We start from the raw sequence: 10,705 nt of genomic DNA, 5'->3' as shown, positions 1-10,705 counted from the left end.
GTATGCAATCTCTTAGATCCCAAAGCATGTGTTTGTGATCACTGAACCTATATGAATACATCTCCTCTGGGCTTGTGGTGCTCTCCATAGGTAGCATAGATGTGTCTTTTGACTGTTGCAAATAAAGACTCTCATTTGAAGAAGCAAAGGAATCTTATGTGGTTGGTGCTCCTGACAGGTAACATTTAGGGAAGAAGGTTTTTTTTCCCATCTAGTGCAGAACTTTCCCGTTAGCTATTTCATCTGTGTTCTATATAGAGATTTCTTGTATATTATCATGACTGAAGCAAGCATTGGATGTGATTGGGTAGATCATATCCCTAATCCTTCATTTTTGTGTATTGTTGGCAAGAATTAATCCCATAATGAATCATAATAGTGAAATTTCTGGTTGACTGTACATGTCGGACTAATTGGCTAAAGGGTACAGATGTTTCCTGACTTCAGAATAAAATGATCCCTGATACTGGGCAAAGGAAACGTCTTCTGTCTAGCAGACTTAGACCTCTTCCCTAAGTGTTGAGGGAGCTTGAGTTATCAGTCTCATACTTGGAGGCCTAAGGACATTCCCATGGAGACCCAGGGTCAGATGGGTGGAGACTGTTGAGCATCTCTGCTGTGTGGTGATGGCAGAGGCCCAAGTCATTGTTTTCTTAATTTTACCTGAGTAGCTGTAGCCAAATAGCACAGGTTTAGGAGTCAGCTTCACATTCATTCATCCATCAGTCTTATCCTCTGGTTATGTATCAGCTTTTCAGTATGCAAGTTACAGGGGTATTATCTAAGATAAGAGTTGGGTTAACCGTCAAATAAAAATAAAAATTAATAAGGTGGGGAAAAAAGTGTTGCTTTACTTACAGTTTTTATTGGTGCTGTGGAAGAGCTCCATCTCAGCCCAAGTTATTCTCACCTAAGCAATGGGCTTGCTTCCCTGTGAGGTGTCGTGTGTGGCGTGGGGACCTCTTCCTTATGGGTGTGCGATCCAGCCTGAGGTCACAAAGCAGGGAGCACAGGAAACTGCATTCCAGAGCTGCTTTGCTTCCCTGGAAAAGGTGTCTAGGGGGATTCTACTTCTCCCCCCAGAGAGCCGTGAGGACTGGGTATAAACTGCTAGCTGTCATGAGGAAGATGAAGCTGAGGAGGAGAAAAGGGAGAGGGGAGGAGAAAATTGTTGCGGTGTCTGTGGAGCAGAACCACCATCTTCAGACAGGCACCGCTCTAAGTAATTAGCCCATCCATCCTTCAGTATCAGCCTGAGGGTGCTAGTGTTACTGTCCCAGTTTCACAGTTCAGGAAACTGGTGAACTGATCTGCTCAAGATCTTGGTGACGGAGTTGGCCTCTGAGTCGACTCTGTGACCAAAAGCACTTGTTTGGATAGGTATGCTCTCCTTGCTCCATCAGTCTTCAGCTTATTTCTCTTCTCTTTGTTGGGGTTGTTTCCCTTTTGATCAAGAATAAATGCAGAGAAAGGAGGGAAAATCCACCCAGAGCATCTCAGCAGGTCCCTTTTATCAGGTCTAGTCTCTGATTTTACGTGTCTGTCCCCCAGGCCCCTCTCCCTCACCTGGATCCACAGATGCTCATATGTATTTTCCCCTGGCAAAATCAGTTCTCAAGATTCCCATTCACCTTGTTATAGGTGATTCATTGAAACTGATTGTGTTACTTATCCCAGTAATATTTGTATTTCAACTGTAGCCAAAGCATTGAAGGTGGAATATCAGATCTAACCAGCCAGGTTCTGCTTTCCATTCTGATGAGCCTTTTTTTTTTTTTTATCTCTAGGCCAACCTGAGATCCAAAGTTAGGAATTCCCTTAAAAATGGCTGTCTCTGCTTCTGTTCATTCTAGCCTACAAGCCAATCGGGAATACATACCAAAGGTAAACTAACTTGCAAGAATGGAAGCAGAATTATAACCTCATCTCTACCCTGGGGTTTGCATGGTGCCACATTCTCCAGTAGCATCTTCCAAATGTGATCGCTGTATTGCTCATCCAGAAGCTTGATGAGCCTGAAATTAGTGGGCTTCACCTAGCCCAGCTAAGGCTGCAGTCAGGAAGCTGGTGGAGGGAGTATTTGTCAGATGCTGGGACCAGGAGGAGAGAGCCTGGCTGTGCCATGTTTCCTGGGACCACCACCCTCTGAACTAAGACAGGAAAGAAAGAATACTCACCACTGGGAAGTCCAAGTTGTTGATGTCCTGCCTCTCCAGTTTAGGGATATTCTACCTATAAGGCCATCACCTGAAGGCACTGTGTTTTATATATAACATTTTGTCCCTTTAGAAATTATCATGATACATGTCAAGAGTGTTCACACCGAAAAAAAAAAATATGTCACATTAGCTTCCAAGTTTCTGATTGTCTAAATAACGCAGCAACTCAACATACAGCTGTCTGGCATTTTGACAGTACAATAACCCATAATTCTTCCTGCCACTCAACACTTCAAGGTTAGCATTTTGTAGTTTGCTCTCAAGGAGTATTCATTTAAATTTTCAAGAGCAAAGGGTTGAATTTGGCTGCGTCGTACCTCTCTTTTGATCTTTCCTTTATTTACTTGGGGGCTCTTCCAATTTATTACATGTACTTTATGGGATGCTTACGCATGTGTGTTTAAACGCTTTTTTGAGCGGTGGAATATTGTTCACCTTACTGTGTCTCATTCTCTCTATAGTTGGGGATAAGAGTGGGAAGGAGCTGCCGAGCTTCAGAGGGCAGCTACGCTGTCTGCAGTTTCCAAGCATTTGCCATGGGGTGAAACACAGAGGGACTGGGGAGAGAATGGACCAGTTTAAGACTCTTTTCTGCCTCCTTTCAGATGGCAAGTGAAATCCTCACAGCAGCCTTCTGAGGAAAGTGAAAGTTTCCAGTTCTCCACTTTCTCATGAACAAAACCTTCTTGCTTGGTCCTACCTTGATTCTCAAGTCATGAAACAGATTCTCAGATATTCAGCCAACCCTTGAGACTTAGCTGCCAGTTTTGAATCTTCCTCTCTATTTGCCACTGGTCATCCTTGTAGGCAGGTTGACACCCCTAGATGGGAGGCCAGGTTATGAATCTGGCTTTCATAAATTTCCTGCCTAACCTTGGCCAAGTCAATAATTTACCTCTTTGAACTTATTTCTGAAATGTGGTTAGTCATCCTCAATATACCTGCCTTTGTTGCTGCTGCTGCTGCTAAGTCATTTCAGTCGTGTCTGACTCTGTGTGACCCCAGAGATGGCAGCCCACCAGGCTCCTCCGTCCCTGGGATTCTCCAGGCAGGAACACTGGAGTGGGTTGCCATTTCCTTCTCCAATGCATGAAAGTGAAAAGTGAAAGTGAAGTCGCTCAGTCGTATCCGACTCCTAGCGACCCCATGGACTGCAGCCCACCAGGCTCCTGTGTCCATGGGATTTTCCAGCCAAGAGTACTGGAGTGGGGTGCCATTGCCTTCTCCATACCTGCCTTTACAGGCTTGTAACTAGGTCAATCTGAAACAATAGAAGTTCATATGCTTTGCATTATTAAGAGTTGTCCTAACTGAATATTAGGCTTCATTGTGTTTCTTTTTTTTTCCTTTAATCCATTGTCAATTTACTTCCCTGATTGACATCCCTGCCTATGGTAATCGAGTGGCTTATTGGGTCATTTTCTAAGACAAGAAAAGTGAATGTAAATGTCTTGTGCCATGAACAGAATTTATTTATTAATCCTTTTTGGACCATATTTGAGGGTGAGCCTTTGGATTTGGGGCACCCTTAAGACATTTTGAGGTCTAAAATTCCAAAGGTAAAATAATTTTCAGATTGGTGACTGATTCAGTAGATGTGTTTTGCTTGTGAAAACCCTAATTCTCCATGTTCTCCAATGTACTCTTAAGCCCATGAAGTTAAGCACCATTTAAAAGCCCTGAATGTGTGTGTAAAAAGAATCACTATGTTGATAGGCAGTCGGTTTACACTTTCAGAGCCATTAGAGTGATAAACATTTTACCACGCTTGAGCCCTGCAATCTCTATAACACAGTTAGCTTGTAGAAAACTATTGGAATTGATGCTCTTGGCAGGGGGATTAAGTTTTCTTCAAGCAGCCTGGGACTGACTTTGATAAAGTGGACTGGGGTGGACTGCTCGCTGGAAATTATGGAATGTTTGAATCCCAGCTCAGGGTGAGTTTTTAGTGTGTGGAATTTCTCTGGTTGGTTGGTTTTGGTGGGGAGGAATCCAGGTTGACAGTCCCCAGGCTGTTAGAGGTTTCTTCATGAATTCTCTTCTTCAGAATTGGTGATCTTATCTGCTGTACATCTGCTAGTTCTAAATATGGAGTTTGAAGTCTTGTGGCATCTACTTGGAGAAGATGGTGGAGCATCACAGTTCCATGCTTAAAATAGCCTGGGCCCAGGAGAAGGACAGCTTGCTGAGGTTAACCACGTGTTTAGGTACCAGCAATAATGCAGTACCTTGAATTACCCATCATTCTATACATTTCAAAGGGCCTTTGCATCTGTTACCACAACTGATCTCAAAATAGCAGTGTGAAATAGAAATAATTAGGGTTTCTGAAATTATGTTAAGGATTTTTTTTTCCTGATTATGAAAATGGTCCATACTCATTATAGAAATTTTGGAAAATACTGAATGTGATAAGGAAATTAAGATTGCCTGTAATTCTCCACTTTCCAGAAATAACCACTTAAACCATTTTGGTGTATATCCACCCCTGTATAAACTTCATTTTGTATGTATTAATATATGAATCTGTACTATATATAATTATATGTATGTAATTGTATTTGGGACCATACTATGATATTATCATGTTACTTTTACTTATAAACGTTTATCCATGTTATAAATAGTCCCTGAAAATTGAATATTTAGTGTCTGAATAGTATCTGTTATAAAGAATGAATCCTGCTGTTGTTGAACAAATAGGTTATTTTCCATTGTTCTCTAGTCTACTTAGCACCATGAAGTGTGTGCCAGGACATACATCTTTCTTCATTTTAAACACATCTGTGCTTGTATCCTTAAGATAAACTGTTAGAAATGTTCTAACCGTACCATTTCTTTCTACCTTCCAAGGATTATTACACAGATGTCAGATTTAAAGGCAGATATTTTATCATCATTTTCTAGGTGGGAAAATTAAAGAACAGAGACTTGCACTGACTTGCCTAAGGATGCACAGCAAGTCAGTGGAGGAACCAGTTGCCCCCGTGGTAATACACCTGCCTTACCTCTTGCATCTGGAAGTGAGAACACCTTCCCCTGCAAGGGTGAACTGTGTCACGTGTCATAGTTGTGGGCTTTGTTTACAACCCTGCATTAGGTGTGCTCTGCTGGCCTGATCACTTCACCCCTACCCAGGAGAGATGGAGATTAAGTAAATCTTCATCCCACTTCATGTCATAGCTTCTTAGGGCTTCCTGGGCTTTCTATCTCAGAAGCTCTCTCTCCAGTCCAGCCCCTATCTCAAGAGTGATGGCCAGGCTGCTTGCCTTCCTGCTTGTTTGCCTCCCTCTTGATCTCAAACATTTTAGTGGGGGATGCCTGTTAAGTTGCAGGCCCTGGGTTAAATACACAGGTACCAAGATACGTGAAGTTCAGCCCTGACGCTCAAAGCATGTCTGGGATTAAAGCTGAAATGCAGACAGATAGCTGTGATGAAGAAGGATGAAGATGGTCCCAGGACTGTGGAGGAAATAAAACTGTCCCACTTGGTGAATTTCCCAGTGGTATCACCAGGTACAACAGACGTCTGCTCTGCAGCCAGTGTGTCCTTTTGACCTCTTACACCAGAACATTTGTTTTGGTCAGATCTGTGCCCCCAAAGTCTCTCCACTTCCCCTTCCTTTTGTCTCTTGTCTGCTTCAACTCATTTCCCATTGTTCATGTACACACCAGGCATTTAATAAGTAGCTGATGGAATGGCCTGCCCATGTGGCTCCTGCATACCCGCGTCCTAGCCCCGTTTCTACTACTCATAAATTCCTAAGGAGCTGTACCAGCCTCTTAAGTCTCATTTTCCTGAAATAGATGATAATAGCTATTAAAAATAATTAATAATAACTTATTGAGCACATACTGTGTACCATACACCATTGTAAGGGCTTTACACATGTTAACTCATATAAGCTCAGAGGAGGAGGATCCAGGGTCCATGGCCACACAGCTGGATGGTGGGACCAGGAGGCAGCCTGGCTCTGAATCTTGCTCTTTTGACACTGCATTCCACTATTTCAGGACCCTTGCCTTTTGCATCCATCCCCCTGCCTTACACTGTACTTGACGTGGGAGTTTAATGTGGTCAGTTGGGAGAGCAGAAGCACTCTTGAGGAGGTAACTTATTCCTCCCCCACCACCCAGGCACATGGATGTCAGGACCTTGGTCATTCTCCTATAAGGTTACAGATTATCTTAGAATGAGGGAAGTGTGGGACTGAGGGTCTCTCAAGAGACCCAAGAGAAAACTCCTTTTTTTCCAACTATCTGTTCACCTCTGTGCTCACCAACCTCTTGAACTATTTGAAGGTCATGATATTCTATGATGGGCAAAACAAATGTGGTATCTGCTCTTGGAGAACTCTCTATCCAGAAAGTGGGGAAGTAGGTCACACAGTTCCTGGGGCTGCTGGGAGAGAAATCCGTAAGGGTGAAGATGTTCCCAGGTTGAAATGCCTGACTTTATTCAGACTTGTAGGCACCTATTGATTCTGATGCAAAGACTGTCTTCTCTCCAGTTCACTTTCCTGGTATTACAAGTCTAGAATGAGTAGTAGAGAGCTTTTGTTGTCTAACGGACTTATTTGGAGTCTAGGTTTTATTGTTGTCATAGTACCCAAATTATAAAAAATAAGCTTCATCATAATGGAGAGAGAAGAGGAAGCAAAATAATGCCAGGATTTAGATCAGTTGTGGATATTTTTTCTCCCTATTGAGATTTATAGTAAGCTCAAATGCCTGGTGCTTGGATTGATTTGAATGAGAATATACACACACACTCACACACACATATATGCATGCTTGAACAATGTCAGGCTTGTAGCTTGTATCTAGTTCCTCTGTAAGTCCTCAATCCAGGGGTTTCTTCTGTAGCTTGATTCCAGCAAAAACGGGCACTGCTTCAGTATTCATTTCAGTGGCATTGACAATACTGACAATATAATTGACCTAAAAAGTTCTGGATTTCCTGTTAATGCACTTTAGAAATGTACATCAACTACCAAAAAAAAAAAAAATCATTTCTATCTACATTTCACTTGATTTCCATTTTCAAGAGAGAGGCTTCATCATTATTATTCTATTTGAATAGCACTGATATCTTGAAGGATGGAAGGAGATTTCTATTGTATGCAGGAGTACTTTATTTCGATATTTTCTTTGTCTGATTATACATGATAAACACACATTAGTGACATTTCGTGCATGTTTGGAAGATAAATGGGGATATCTCTTTAAACCATTCCTGACACTTGCTAACCTGTGAGCTTAATGGCATTTTCTCTTTGATTCAATAATTTGTCTGTCAAAAAAATGCTGGGCTGACATTCTCCTTGTTGTGGGATTGAAATGGAAAGAAATCTCTTCTCTTGAAGATAATTTTTTTTAAATGGAGGGGAACATTTTAGGATAAAAATGTTTTTGAAATTATTTGGGTTTTGGTAGTGGAGGTAGGGGGCAGGGATGGGGAGGGTGGGGCTGATGAGTGCCAGAGCCCTGCCGTTATATGTGTGGCGAGTGATGAAAGGGAGACGATTACCTCCGTCTGTAAGTTCTCTTGAAATAATTGAGGAACATGTAAAATCTTGCAGATGAACATGGCTTCTGCCCCTGTGTCTTGGGGGAGACTGTCAGCCTTGCTCCTGTGGAGGAGGTTGGGTCAGGGTGTGTATCCACTTGTGTGGGGATGGCTCTGACTCAGTTCTCCTGCCTTGGTCCCCTCAGCCTCATTCTGGGTGGGCAGGGGTGAGCCAGAAGGCTCGCCGTGCATCGTCCTGGTAAGCCTCTAAATACAGGTGGTCTTTTTTCTTTTCTAGGAGATTTTTGGGGAAACCTGTTCAGGGGCTGTGGAAAAAGAGAATCTTAAAGATGAACCTGGTGGGCTGGGAGGTGGGAGCTTGGAGCTGTGGAGGGAGCCATTTGAGTTTGTGCTAAAGGCGACCAAGCATGCTGGGCATAAGGTGCTGTTTCAGAGTTGGATCATGTGACACTCCTCCCCCACCACCCCACCTTGTACTGCTGACCCTGCTTCCTCAGACCCCTCCCAGCCCTGCATCAGTGGGCTCCTGGGAAGTCTGAGTAGATAAAGTTGATGAGAAATAGACAGGTGGTCATGGCTTGGGAGCAGGATGGGGAAGATTTTGGGGGTTCAAAGTCTGCTTATCTCCCTGCCCACTTCTCCTTCCCAAAGGGTCTTTAGGTGTGCCACTGGAAAACACTAACACATTAAAATCCCTCTTACTGATTCATTCAACAAAATTTCCCTGTGCCTCCTGTGTACCAGGCATGGCTCTAGGCACTGAGGCTTCATCCCAACTTCCACGGTTTGGCAATAGTGAAGTTGGGAGTAGGATCCAGGTGTCCTAACTGCTGACCTGGTGCTTTCTAGCACTGCCTCCCCAGAGACCCTGCTTCCTACAGGAGCCCAGGCTCTGAAATTCTTTCCCATTATTTCGTTGTTCTTCCCAAGGCTTTCCTTCTCCCTGCATGGCCATGACTTTCCTGGTTTGGAATCCTGACTGAGTCATGCTGGATTGCCCTAGCAAAACACCGTAAGCACAAGCAAAGGTGAAAATGTTAGCTATCATGTGCACTTACCCAGTCTGGGCTTCCCAGCAACAAGCAGAGCCCCCTTTAAACATCCTGAGCACTTTTGGTGCCCTGATCATACACTATAGCAAACACATTAAAATGAGCCCCCTACCCCCATCTCACATTAAATATGATTTATGAAGTTTCAGTGTGAAGTTTTTGGAAGTATTATAAAACTCATTTTAACAAATTTGAGGCTTAAGGCTGAATTCATTTTCCCAAGATTTTAACTGTTATGTCTATATGTAACTGTTGAGCTGGACTTGATTTGCGTTTGACTGGCCAGTAAGCATACTGTTTCTTTCTTAGAAACTTATTTAAATATTAATCTTCGATTTTCATTTCACATTTTTGTGTCATTTTTCAGCTCTTGAACATTTTATTGGCCATTAAAAATTTTTAAAGAGAACCCTTGACTGTGCCTGTTGTGCCTCATGGATTAAAGGCGCTGAGAATAGATCCCCTGTCACCCACCCGCTAAAACCAAATCCTGGCCCTCAGCAGCTGCTGCTCCTCAGGGGACTCCATCCAGATGGACTAGGTTTCTTTTTTAAGTCTTCACTCAGTGTGTCCAACCCTGCCCTGCCCCCCAGCCAGGCACTGGCCCAGGTGTCATAGAAGTGATTCTGTAGATTCAAGGAGAACTCTTGTTCCTACCTGCTATAGTGTCTGAGTCAGCTCAGGCTGACATAGCACAGATTGAGGGGCTTGAACAACAGACACTTACTATCTCAAAGTTCTGGATACTGGAAATCCAAGACCAGGATGCTGGCTGATTTGGTTCTTGGTGAGGGCTCTCTTCTTGGCTTGCAGATGGCCACCTTCTTACTGTGTGTTTACATGCAAAAGGCTCTGCACTTTACAACTTTACAAATCTCACTGGTATCTGGGCAAGGAACCAATGGCTAGCATTTAGAGAGCAGTCAGAACAGGGAGGGCCACCCTTAGCTGTCCTTACAGCCATGGGTCATGATAGGAGAGTAGTCTGTTTCTGAGCATCTCATGATCAGAGGGCATTGGCAGGTGGAAAATAAGAGGAGGCTGATAATCCCTCAAATCTTTCCTCTTGACTCATGTCTGTTGGCAGCTAATTAACCTTCCTAACTCAAGTCAAGCCTGGACCATGGTGGAAAGAAAGTACCAGCTTTCCCCACTTCCTTCCCTCCCTTTCATCCTTTCTCACTCAACCTTCGTGCACAGGGAGCATTAGGCACTATCGTAAGAGCTTGTTTCATGTCTGTGGGCAAAACTGACAGACATTCCGTGGACCTTATAATGTATATTCAACAGTCAACACAATACATGAGTGAATTATATGGTATGTTTGAAGGTGATAAATGCTATGGGGAAAAAAAAGGGAGCAGATGATAAAGTAAGTAGTCCTGGGTGGAGGTAGCAGAGGCGCTTACATTATTGAGCAGGGTGGTCAGGGGAGGTTGTGATAGGAAAGTGAGTAGATTGAAGGAGAAAAATACTGTTGAAATGAGTTTGCTGTTTCTGAACTCACAATGTCTGGTAGGGAAGAAGGAGCCAGCCAACAATGGAATTCCTGGAATATAATTTTTTCCTAACAAATTGAAGCAACGTGGTTACTGGAGATGACAAGAGATGACGAATGGCCATGGCCATGCCTGTCTGCCCTTAATCATCTGCATGGCTCTTGGTACCACCATGCAGTGTTAGGTATTCAATGGAGATTGGGAGGCAGGATGTAAAGCCAGAGTTCTGTAGCCCAGATGGGTTTGATGGGCCTCTAATGGTTCAAAAATATTTGTTGGATGAGTTTCTGAATGAATGAAAGAGGAAATTAATGAGTAATTCAATGAAAAACAGATGAATAAAGACTGACTAAAACTCATCTCTGTTAAAAACAAGTTATTTTCAAGTTCACACTTGTAAGTTAC

General features: G+C 43.1%; 1 protein-coding gene and 1 long non-coding RNA gene across 4 annotated transcripts in view; both read left to right on the top strand.

Annotated features, from left to right (window-relative positions):
- LRMDA (leucine rich melanocyte differentiation associated) overlaps positions 1-10,705 on the top strand; it is a 1,316,517-nt gene that overhangs the window by 595,122 nt on the left and 710,690 nt on the right. The gene's annotated exons all lie outside the window — the stretch shown is intronic.
- Positions 1-10,705, top strand: part of LOC147342869 (uncharacterized) — a 62,123-nt gene that overhangs the window by 33,215 nt on the left and 18,203 nt on the right. The window contains exon 2 of the long non-coding RNA XR_015156787.1: positions 1,788-1,884. This is a non-coding gene — a long non-coding RNA (uncharacterized LOC147342869). The remainder of the gene's footprint in view (positions 1-1,787; positions 1,885-10,705) is intronic.

The sequence above is a fragment of the Bos grunniens genome, chromosome 28, assembly GCF_055505025.1.
Source record: "Bos grunniens cultivar Pamir isolate PY7600 chromosome 28, Bosgru_T2T1.0, whole genome shotgun sequence".
Lineage (NCBI taxonomy): Eukaryota > Metazoa > Chordata > Mammalia > Artiodactyla > Bovidae > Bos > Bos grunniens.
The sequence above is the reverse complement of the archived record's forward strand: the minus strand, read 5'-3'. Positions and strand labels throughout refer to the sequence as shown.